Below are 12,964 nucleotides of genomic sequence, written 5' to 3'. Positions count from 1 at the left end.
GCTTTCTTAATCTTTATATCCTTCTGCACAGGAACTTGACATTCAGATTCTAACACTGTTGTGTCATTATCACCAGATGGATGCATCACAGTTATGCCATTTGAGAGCTGTTCAGAATCACCTGAGGGAGGTAGAATTTGTAAAGGTGAAATGTTTTTCACAGTCTATAAATGTTCTAATTCTTGGTAAATGCTAATTGGTGGTGATTTGGTGGCATTGCACATGAAGGTGTGTACCTTTAAGTCTTTGATCCATCTTTAGGTAATTTTTGTATGTGGTGTAAGGAAGCTGTTCAGATTTAATCTTCTGTCTACGGCTAGCCAGTTGTACCAGCACCATTTATTGAATAGGGAATCCTTTTTCCATTGCTTGTTTTTGTCAGGTTGTTGAAGATCAGATAGTTGTAGGTGTGTGGTCTTATTTCTGGTTTCTTTAGTCTGTTTCATTGGTCTATGTGGCTCTTTTTCTATCAGTAACCTGCTATTTTGGTTACTGTAGCCCTGTAGTATAGTTTGAAGTCAGATAGCATGATGCTTCCAGCTTTGTTCTTTTTGCTTCAGATTGTCTTGGCTATTCAGGCTCTTTTTTGGTTCCATATGAATTTTAAAATAGTTTTCTCTATTTCTGTGAAGAATGTCAATGGTAACTTAATAGAAATAGCATTGAATCTATAAATTGCTTTGTGCAGTATGGCCATTTTAACAATATTGATTCTTCCTATCCATTGGAATGGAATGTTTTTCCATTTCTTTGTCATCTCTGATTTCTTTGATCAGTGGTTTGTAGTTCTCATTGTAGAGATGTTACACTTCTCTAGTTAGCTGTCTTCCTAGGTATTTTATTATTTGGGGGCAATTCTGAATGAGAGTTCACTTGTGATTTGGCTCTCAGCTTGACTGTTGTTGTTGTTTTATAGGAATGCTAGCAATTTCTGCACATTGATTTTGTATCCTGAGACTTTGCAGAAGTTCCTTATCAGCTTAAGAAGCTATTGGACTGAGACCAGTGTTTTCCAGGTATAGGATCATATCATCTGAAAACAGGAATAGTTTGACTTTCTTTCTTCCTATTTGGATGTCTTTATTTCTTTCTCTTGCCTGGTTGCCCTGGCCAGAACTTCAAATTCTACATTGAATCAGAGTGGTGATAGAGGGCATGCTTTTCTCGTGCTGGTTTTCAAGGGGAATGCTTCTATCTTTTGCCCATTCGATGTAATATTGGCTGTGGGTTTCTCATACATGGCTACTATGATTTTGAGATATGTTCCTTTAATAACCTAGTTTATTGAGAGTTTTTAAATGAATGGCTATCAAAAGCCTTTCTGCATCTATTGAGATAATCATGTGATTTTTGTCTTTAGTTCTGTTTACGTGATGAATCACATTTATTAATTTGCATATGTTGAACCAACCTTGCATCCTGGGTATGAAACCTACATGACCGTGGTAGATAAGCTTTCTGACGTGCTGCTGGATTCAGCTTGCCAACATTTTGTTGAGGATTTTTGTGTTGATGTTCATCAAGGATATGGCCTGAAGTTTTCCGTTTTTTTGTTTGTTTGTTTTGTTTTGGTATCTCTGCCAGGTTTTGGTTTCAGGATTATGCTGACCTCACAAAGTTAGGGAGGAGTCCCTCTGCCTCAATATTTAGAATAGTTTCAGTTTGAATGAATAGTACCAGCTCTTCTTTGTACATCTGGCAGAATTCAGATGTGAATCCATCTGGTCTGGGAATTTATCCATTTCTTCTAGATTTTCTAGTTTATGTGCATAGAGGTGTTCATAATATTCTCTGATAGTTGTTTGTATTTTTGTGGGGTCAGTGGTAGTATTCCTTATTTCTGATTGTGTTTATTTGAATTTTCTCTCTTTTCTTATTTATTAGTCTAGCTAGTAATCTATCTATGTTATTATTGTTTTTCAGAAAACCAACTCCTGGGGTCACTGATCTATTAAATTGCTTTTTATGTCTCTGTCTCCTTCAGTTCAGCTCTGACTTCGGTTATTTCTTGTCTTCTGCTAGCTTCGAGATTTGTTTGCCATTGGCTCTCTAGTTCTTTTAGTTGTGTTATTAGGTTGTTTACTTGAGATCTTTCTAACTTTTTCATGTGGGTATTTAGTGTTATAAATTTCCCTCTTAACATTACCTTAGCTGTGACCCAGAGATTCTGGTGTGTTGTATTTTTGTTTTTGTTAGTTTCGAAGAACTTCTTGATTTCTGCCTTAATTTTTTACCTAGAAGTCATTCAGGAGCAGGTTATTCAATTTCCATGTAATTACATGATTTTGAGTGAATTTCTCAATCTTCTTTTCTAATTTGATTGCACTGTGGTCTGAGAGATAGTTTGTTATTATTTCATTTCTTTTGCAATTGCTGAGGAGTGTTTTACTTCTGAATAAGGAGTGTTTTACTTCTGTTTTACTTCTGATCGATTTTAGAATAACTGCCATGTGGCAATGAGAAAAATGTATATTCTGCTGTTTTGAGGTGGAAAGTTCTGTAGATATCTATCAGGTCCATTTGATCCAGTACTGAGCCCAGGTGGTAAATATCTTTGTTAATTTTCTGTCTCAGTGATATGTCCAATACTGTCAATAAGGTGTTAAGGTCTCCTGCTAATATCATGTGGTAATTTAAGTCCCTTTGAAGGTCTCCAAGAACTTGCTTTATGAATCTGGGTGCTCCTGTGTTGGTTGCATATATATTTAGAATATTTAGATCATCTTGTTGAATTGGACCTTTACCATTATATAATGCCCTTCTCTTATGATCTTTGTTAGTTTAAAGAAGACTGCTGTGTCAGAAACTAGGATTGCAACTCTTGCTTTTTTCTGTTTTACATTTACTTGGTAGATTTTCCTCCTTTATTTTGAGTCTCTGTGTGGCATTGCATGTAAGATGGGTCTCTTAAAGAAAGTATATTAATGGGTCTTGGTTCTTTTTCCAGCTTTCCACTGTGTGTCTTTTAATTCGGGCATTTAGCCCATTTACACTTATGATTAGTATTGATATGTGTGGATTTGATCCTGTCATCATGAGGTTAGCTGGTTATTTTGCAAGCTTGTTTATGTGGGTTGCTTTATAGTTTCACTGGTCTGTGTACTTCAGTGCTCTTTTGTATTGGCTGATAATGGTCTTTCTTTTCCACTTTTGGTGCTTCCTTCCGAAGATCTTATAAGACAGGTCTGTTGGTAACAATTCCCTCAGCATTTGCTTGTCTGAAAAGTACTTTATTTCTCCTTTGCTTATGGAGTTTAGTTGGCCAGACATGAAATTCTGGGTTGGAATTTATTTTCTCTGAGAGTGTTGAATATTGGCCCCCACTCTCTTCTGGCTTGTAGCGTTTCCACTGAGAGGTCCACTGTTAGTCTGATGGGCTTCCCTTTGTAGGTGGCCTGGCCTTTCTCTCTAGCTGCCTTTAACATTTTTTCCTTCACTTCAACCTTGAAGAATCCAATAATTTTATGTGTTGGGGAGGATCTCCTTGTGGAGTATCATATGAGGGTTCTGCATTTCCTGAATTTCAATGTTGGCCTCTCTGGCTAGGTTGGACAAGTTCTCATGAATGATATCCTAAAATATGTTTTTCAAATTGGTTCCATTCTCCCCATCTCTTTCAGGTACACCAATCAGTCATAGATTCGGTCTCTTTACATAATCTCATATTTCTTGTAACTTTTGTTCATTCAGTTTCATTCCTTTTTCTCTATTCTTGTCTGCCTGTCTTGTTTCAGAGATCTAGTCTTCAAGCTCTGAGATTCTTTCCTCCACTTGTTCTATTGTATTAATATTTATGATTGCATTATGAAATTCTTCTATTGTGTTTTTCAGCTCTGTTTGGTTAGTTAAGTTCTTCTCTGTACTGGCTATTTTGTCTGTCAGCTCCTGCAATGTTTTATCACTATTTTTAGCTTCCTTGCATTGGGTCACAATGTACTCATTTACCTCAGTGAACTTTGTTCCTATCCATATTTTGAATTCTACATCTGTCATTTCAGCCATCCTAGCCTCAGCCTAGTTCCAAACCCTTGCTGCAGAGGTGACATGATCATTTGGAGGCAAAAGGGCACTCTCAGTTTTTTAGTTTTCTGTGTTCTTGTGCTGATTCTTTCTCATCTTTGTGGGCTTATCTACCTTCAGTCTTTGAGGTTGCTGACCTTTTAAGGATTTTTTTTTTCTTTTACAGTCTAGCCACCTTTCCATAGGGCTGCTGTGGTATGCTGGGGGCCCACTCCAGTCCCTAGTCACCTCAAATTTCCCAATACCTGCAGGCATCACCAGTGAAGGCTGAAAAAAAGCAAAAATGACAGCCTTCCCCTCTGTGGCTTTGCATCAAGGAGGTACAGACATGTTTCTGACCCAAATGCTCCTGTAGGAGGTGGCTGGAGACCCTGGATGGGAGATCTCACTCAGACGTGGGGAATGGGATCAGGGACTCACTTTAAAAAGTAGTCTGGCCACATTTTTGTAGAGCAGGTCTGCTGTGCTGGGGCTCCAGTTCAGGCCCTGGTCACCTCAGACACTCTGAAGCCTAAAGGCTAGAATGGCTAAGTTGCCCAAACAGCAAAGATGGCAGCCTGCCTGTCCTCCTGAGAGCCCTGTCCCAAGGGGCTAGCTGAAACTTCTGTTAGCCAGGCAACACCAGTGGAAATAGCCAGACACCCCAGTTGGGAGACTCCACCCAGTGATGAGGAACAGGGTCGGGGACCTGCTTAAAAAAGCAGTCTGGCCACACTTTCACAGGCCTGCTATGTTGTGCTGGGGTGCCACTTCCACCCCTGGTTGGCTTGGGCTCTCCAAAGCCTGCAGGCTGTAACAGCTAAGTCGCCCAAAAAGCAAAGATGGTGACCCACCCCTCTCTCTGGGAGTTCTGTCTCCACGACTTTTCAAATCCCTGTGGGTCAGAAAACACCAGCAGGGGTGGCTGGGGGCCTCAGTTGGGGGTTCCACCCAGTGAGGATGAACAGGATCAAGGGCCCAAGTAAAGAAGAAGTTTGACCATGCTTTCATAGAACAGCTGTGCTGTGCTGGAGTACCATTTCTGTCCCTTTCAGCTTGGACTTTCCAAAGCCTACAGACTAGAATGGCTAAGTCACCCAAACAGCAAAGATGGCAGCCTGTTACTCCCTTTGGAAGCTCTGTCCCTGGGAGAACACCAGCAGCGGTGGCTGAAGACCCCAGTTGGGAGATCCTGCCTAGTGAGGAGGAATGATCAGAGACCAGCTTAAAGAAGCAGTTTGGCCATACTTTGGTAGAACAGCTGTGCTGTGTTGGGGGATCCCTTCCACCCCAGGTTGGTTTAGACTCTCCAAAGCCCACAGGCTGAAATGGCTAAATCAGCCAAACAGCAAAGACAGTGGCCCACCCCTCCCCACCAGGAGCTCTGTCCCAAGGAGGCACAACATTGCTACCAGTGTCTGGCTAGAATTCCAAATCAGTGGGTCTTATCCTGTGAGGTGCCATGGAAGTGGGGTCCACAGACCATTGCCACTTGGCCCCCTGGATTCAGCCCCTTTCTTAGGAGTACTTATGGGAGTCTAACCTCCTGCTTTGCTGGAGTTTCAATTACTATTGCTGGGAAGCCCAGAGCTGAAGTCTCTAAAGCTCCTGGGTCTCTGCACATGCCCAAGAAGTTGCTCTGCAGGGACTCAACATAGTTCTGTGTGTCAGACTGAAGGCCCTGATGGAGTGGGTTCCAGAGGGGATCTCTGGACCCAAGAGTTGCAAAGATCTACGGGAGAAGTGTGGTTTCCTGGGATCACACATTCACTCACCACTTCCCTGAGCGGGGGAAGTTCCCTTGGCTCCATGTCATTCTCAGGTAGGCCATTGTCCTGCCTTGCTTTTCTGCATTCTTTATGGGTTGTCTCCTTAATTAGTCCCTGTGTTTACTCACTCTGTCCGTTCCTCTCCATGAGAGCCCCACACCTAAGCTGCTTCTAGTCAGCTCTCTTAGACACTTCTCCAATAATATCACTATAAAAACTTTTCTTCTAAAATAAAATCGACTTCTAAATATATCAGAATTCTTCTAAATTTCTTCTAAAAAGATCTGATCTCCAAATATGCAAAACTGCCAAGATACAATTATATTTATTAATAAAATTTTGTTTATTATAGAGCATTTTCTTCTGAACTGGAAAAGCTATAGTATAATTGCCAAAAGAATGTTCTAATATAATTTAACCACTAGAGTCAAGGAAAAAAAACTATTGTCTCATGGTTTATTGATCTACTTGATTTTATAATACATCAATTTTATATTTTATCCGGTATAGCCCTGTTCGCTTCAGACATATAAATGAACAATTACCACTCAGAGGTTTCAAAATTCATGCTTATACTGTAACTGTGGATATGAGGACCAGAAGACTTTTCCCAAAAAAAGAGGATTTTATGGTCTCAGCTAAATTATTATACAGTTTACAGACTGTAAACTCTTTAGGATTCATTTTCAACCTTCTTGTTTTTCTCATCATTATATTAGCCTGATTATATCAATGCAGCTTTTGATAAATATTAAACAATGAAGAAATGATTCTATGTCTCACCCAATTTACAGATAATAAAATAATAGGTATTCATTAGTTTTCACATTCATGTAGTAGTAACTATATTTTTAAGGAAACCTATATTTCCCCTTACTTTTAATTTAAGCTTTTGAGCACCATGGTATAATGGGGAAAAAAATGCAATTTAGAGATAGAATACCTGGGTGCAGTCCAGGTAAATGGGAATGGATTTATACAATAATAAATAAGGATGGAGACAGGGGAACTAATCTAGCTTGGGCTAGCCTGCAACATGGTTTAAATCAGTGTCTGAGAAGGTGTAAATCTTTGATGATGGAAACACAGAAGTTTTTTTTTTATGACTATACCATCTTTATTTAAAATTTCCAAAACTTGGAAGCAACTAAGATGCCATTTAGTATATGAATGAATAAATAAACTGTGGTTCATCTTTTTTTTAACTTTTAAGTTCAAGGGGACGAATGCAGGTTTGTTACATAGGTAAATGTGTGTCATGAGGGTTTGGCATACAGATTATTTCATCACCAAGGTGTCAAGCCTAGTACTCATTAGTTTTTTTTCCTGATCCTCTCCCTCCTCCCACCCTCCACCCTTCAACAGGCCCCAGTGTGTTTTGTTCCCCTCTATGTGTCCATATGTTCTCATCATTTAGCTCCCACTTACGAGAACATGCAGTATTTGGTCTTCTGTTCTTGTGTTGTTTGCTAAGGATAATGGCCTCCGGCTCCATCCTTGTCCCTGCAAAGGACATGATCCTGTCATTTTTATGGCTGCATAGTATTCCATGGTGTATATGTACCACATTTTCTTTATTCAGTCTATCATTGTGGGCATTTAGGTTGATTCCATGTCTTTGCTATTATGAACAGTGCTGCAATGAACATATGTGGAAACAGAAGTTTGTATGGTGTTTGCACCGATATATACATGTCAGATTAGTCTGCAATTTACCCTTTTTTCTTAGTTTTTTTCAAGTTTGACTTAAAGATTGTGTTAATCTCTTAAAGTGAACGTGGTAGTTTTCCCTTTCAATATATGTTTTAGAGTAGTTTAAATCACTAGTCCACTAACTACCAATATATGTAACATAATGATCTTATCATTCATGGTTAAATAGAACTTCTCTGGTACTTTGTGGGCAGTAGATAATTTGAGATTTATGTATTACTTTTATAAAAAGGAAAAATTAAATATACTTCCTTTAAGAATCTAATAAAAGTTATGGATGCTTTTCTACTACCAAGACCAATCACAGATAATCACAAACTTGGATGTTCAATTCCAGGGTGGCTCATAGAAGCCTTAAAATATGTGCACAGAGTCTCTAAAGATCCATCAATCATGGTTTAGGAAACTTTTCTTTGATCTTTCTGGATTCTCTTTATATTTTTAGCTTGTTCTTCCCCTTAATGAAAATTTTGAGATATTTACTAACTAGAGTGTAGGTCATGTTCTCCTAATTTAAAATATCTAAATCTGGAATGACACCAGCAGAATTGCAGACTAGGAAGCTCCAATCCTTTGTTCCCCCATGGAAACATCAAAAACTACCAGAAACTAACATAACGTTATTAACTGAATACCCACTTAAAGAAAAGCCAGATTCAAACTGGTGGAAAATGCCATGATATTTTTGCTCTCCTCTGCCCCACTTCCTCCCTTGCATAGCACAATCTTGGTTTGAAGGAAATGGTAGCTCAATTCCCAATTATTTCCCACAGAGAATACTTTATTTGCAGTCTTCTAACAAGGGTTGCCTTGGACTGATTTCGCCTAACTCAGAGCTCATGCAGGAAAGCAGCAGGCATTGCTTTCAAAAGCCGCAAGAGAACTACAGACCTGTAGATCTGTGGGACAAGAAAATATAGGTGGAGACATACAATGAACCATCTAATGTCCCAAAGAGAAACTGGATGAGACATTTTTGGAAACTAAGACATTCAAAAACCAGCTATATATACAGGGGATTTTAAAAGCCACAAAGAGGCCCAAGCAAAACATATACACAGAAAAGACTTAAAAAGACCTTCAGCTATCACCTCAGGCTGATCCCAAGGCTCAGGGCATGCATGCCTGACTAATTATGCAGGACTGTGCAAGCACAGAGCAAATCTGTAAAGACTGGAAGAAGTGGTTGTTTTTTCAAATGCCCAATTATCAACACAAAAATAATAACACAAGGTATAAAAAGAAACTGAAAAACATGTTCATTCAAAGAAAGAAAATTAATTAGGATGAACTACATCTGAGTATTAGACTTACTAGACAAAGACTTTAAAGCAACTGTCTTTTATATGCTCAAATTACTAAAGGAAAACACAGGCAAAGAACTAAAGGAAATTTTAAAATATTAATATTTAAACAAAATGAGAATATCAACTAAGAGAGAAATTTTAAAGTAACCAAACAAAAATTCTGGAGTGGCAAGATATAATAACTGAATTTAAAAATTTACTAAAGGGCTTCAACAGCAGGTTTGGGTAGACAGAAGAAAAAAAAATCAGTGAACTTGAACATAGGATATTCTAAATTATCAAGTCTATGAAGTATAAAGGAAAAAGAATAAATAAAAGTGAACAGAGTCCACAGGATTCATGAAACACTATCAAGAGTATCAATATACATATTATGGGAGTCTCAGAAGTAGAAGACATAAAAAGACAGATAGCATAATTGGAGAAATAATAGCAAAAACTTCCTAAAGTTGATAAACAACATGAATTTACAATCCAAGAAGTTTAATAAATCTCAAGTACTAAAAACCTGAAGATGCCTACCCTGAGACACATTAAAATCAAACTGTCAAAAGCCAAATACAAAGATAACACTGAAAGCTACAAGGGAGAAGCAGCTTATCATACATAAGACATCATCAATAATAATATCAGCTGATTTCTCAACAGAAAATGGGGAGGCCAGAAGGCAGTGAGATGATATATTTAAAGTGCTGGAAGAGAAAAAGTGTCAATGAATAAATCTGTAATTGGCAAACCAGCCCTTTAAAAATGAGGAAGACATTAAGACATTTCCAGTTAAACAAAATCTGAGGGTATTCATTGTTATCATAACTGCCCTGTCCTTTGGGTTGAAATGAAAGGCCCTAAACAGCAACTCAAAGTCATATGAAGCTATACACATCTCTGGTAAAGGTAAATACATGAGAAAATACAAAAACCAGTATCACTGTACTTTTGGTTTATAACACCACTTTTGCTTTCTATAGAATTTAAAAGACAAATGCATAAAAATAATTATAATCATAAATCTATGTTAATGGGCACATAGTGTATAAAGTTGAAATCCGTAACATCAAAAACATAATAGTAGAGGCAGGTAAGAAACTATTAAGGAATAGAGTTTTTGTATGTAACTGAAAGTAAGCTGGTATCAATTCAAAGTAGATTGCCATAGCTTCAGGATGTTATATGTAATTCACATGGTAACCACAAAGAAAATATCGATAGAGTATATACAGAAGGAAATGAAGAAGGAATCAAAACATATTACTATAAAAAATCAACTAAACACAAAGGAAAATGGTAACAGAAGAAATGAGGGACACAAAGCTTTAAGACATACAGAAAATAAAATAACAAAATGGCAAATATAGTTCATTCCTTTTCAGCAATTGCTTCGTAAGTAAATGAATTAAATTCCCCAATAAAAAGGCATAGATTGGCTGAATAGGTTTTTAAAATATTAGTTAACTAAATGTTGTATACAAGAGACTGACTTTATACCTAAGGACACAAACATGGTGAAAGTGAAAGATGTGGAAAGATATTCCATACAAATAGTATCCAAAGAAAGCCAGGTAGCTATCTTAATATCAGGGGAAAAAAATGGATTTAAAATCAGAAACTGTAGCCGGGTGTGATGGCGGGCACCTGTAATCCCAGCTATTCAGGAGGCTGAGGCAGAGAATTGCTTGAACCCAGGAGGCAGAGGTTGCAGTGAGCTGAGATTGCGCCGCTACACTCCAGCCTGGGCAACAGAGTGAGACTCCATCTCAAAAATAAATGAATAAGTCAAACACTGTTATAAAAGACAAATAAGCATATTGTATATTGATAAAGGAGTCAATTCACCAAGAAGATATAATAATTATAAACATATACAAATCAAACATCAAACTTCCAAAATAAATGAAGCAAACATTTACAGAATTAAAGGGAGAAATAGGCAGATTCACAATTACTGGATAGTTTGTCACTTCACTTTCAATAATGTATAAAAAACCCAGACATAAGATCAACAAGGAAACAGAGGATTCTAATATTATAAATCAATTTGGCCTAACAGACATATACAGAGCCCTCCACCCAATAGCAGCAGAATACACATTTTTCTCAAGTGCACGAGGAACATTCTCCAGCACAGGCCATATTTAGACCATAAAATGTCTTAATAAATTTTAAAAGATTGAAATTATACAAAGTTCTTCCCGTCCCGATGGAATGAAACTAGCAATCAATAGCAGAAGGAAAATTTCAAAACTCACAAATATGTGGAAATTAAACCACACATTTTAAATAACCAATAGGTCAAAAAAGAAATCACAAAATAAATTAGAAAATATTTTGAAATAAGTGAAAACAAAAATACAACATACCAAATTGTATAAGAGACCATGAAAGCAATGTTAAGAGGGAATTTATAGCTATAAACACCTACCTTAGAAAGGAAGAAAACTTTCAAATCAACAACCTAAATTTACACCATTAGGAACTAGAAAAATGACAAACTATAACCAAAACAAGTAGAAAGACGGAAATAATAAAGTGGAGAAACATAAAATAGAAAATAGGAAAACAATAGAAAAAAAAAAAAGAAAACCAAAAGTCGGTTCTTTAATAAAACATGCCAGTCTTCACCTAGTTTGATTAAAAAAAAAAGAAAGAAAGAAAGAAAACTCAAAATATTAAAATCAAAAATGAAAGTGAAGGCACTCTTTACTGGTTTTACATAAATTTTTTAAAAGGGGCCGGGCACAGTGGCTCGTGCCTGTAATCCCAGAACTTTGGGAGGCCAAGGCGGGCAGATCACCTGAGATCAGGAATTTGAGACCAGCTTTCCCAACATGGTGAAACCCCATCTCTACTAAAGATACAAAAGATTAGCTGGACTGAAGGGAACACTTCTTAATTCGCTCTATGAGTCCAACATTACCCTGATACAGAAACCAGTCAAAGACACTGCAAGAAAAGAAAACTACAAGGCAGTATCCCTTATGAATGATGGTGCACAAATCTTCTACTATTAATAAATATCATCAAACCAAATTCAGCAGCATATTAAAAGGATTCTACAACAGGAACAAATGGGATTTATTACTGGAATGCAAGGATGTTTCAACACATGAGAATCAATGTAAACACATGTAATACACCAATACAGTACACCTAAATATAACAGCTAATATTATAAATTCTTAGAATAAAACAGAAGGCAAAAACTTCATGACATCAGATTTGAGAATGATTTCTTGGATATGGCACCACAAACATGGGCAACTAAAGAAAAAAAGTAGATAAATGGAGTTCACCAAAATTCAAAACTTTTGTGTACCAACAGATACTCTGAAATGAAATAGCAACGACAGAATGGGAGAAAAATTTTTCAAATAATACATCTGATAAGGGTTAAAATCCAGAATATATAGAGAATTCCTACAACTCAACAACAACAAAAAATTCAAAAATGGACAAAGGACTCAAATAGACATTTCTCCAAAGAAGATATACAAATGGTCAATAAGCACATGAAAGATATTCAACAGCACTGTTAGGAAAATGTAAATCAAAAGCACAATAAGATACTATTATACTTCACACCTATTAGCATGACTATTATTTTTAAAAAACAGAAAATAACATGTGTTGATGAGAATGTGGAGAATTTGGGAGCCTTGTGCATTGCTAGTGGAATGTAAAATGGTACAACCACTGTGAAAAACAGCATACCAGTTCCTCAAAATTTTAAACACATAATTACTGCATAATCTAGCAATTCTTTTGGGTACACATGCAAACGAAATGAAAGCAGGGACTTAAACAGATATTTGTACACCAATATTCATAGCAGTATTATTCACAAAAGCCAACATGTGAAACAATCCAAGTGTCCATCAATAGATGAATGTATAAGCAAAACATGCTATTTATATACAATGGAATATTACCCAGCTTTCAAAATGAATAGAAGTTAATATATTCTAAAACCTGGGTGAAGCTTGAAAACATATGCTAAGTGAAATGAAATAAGCCAAACACAAAAGGAAAATTACTGTATGATTTCACTTATATGAGTTATCAAGAATAGTCAAATTAATAGGAGCAGAAAGTAGAATGATGGATATCAGAGACTAGAAGGAGGTAGACACCCGGAGTTATTGTTTATTGAGTATGAAGTAACCATTTAGGATGATGAGA

This window comes from Aotus nancymaae, unplaced genomic scaffold (assembly GCF_030222135.1).
Source record: "Aotus nancymaae isolate 86718 unplaced genomic scaffold, 86718_ANA_hifiasm-v0.15.2.pri h1tg000004l, whole genome shotgun sequence".
Lineage (NCBI taxonomy): Eukaryota > Metazoa > Chordata > Mammalia > Primates > Aotidae > Aotus > Aotus nancymaae.
The sequence above is the reverse complement of the archived record's forward strand: the minus strand, read 5'-3'. Positions refer to the sequence as shown.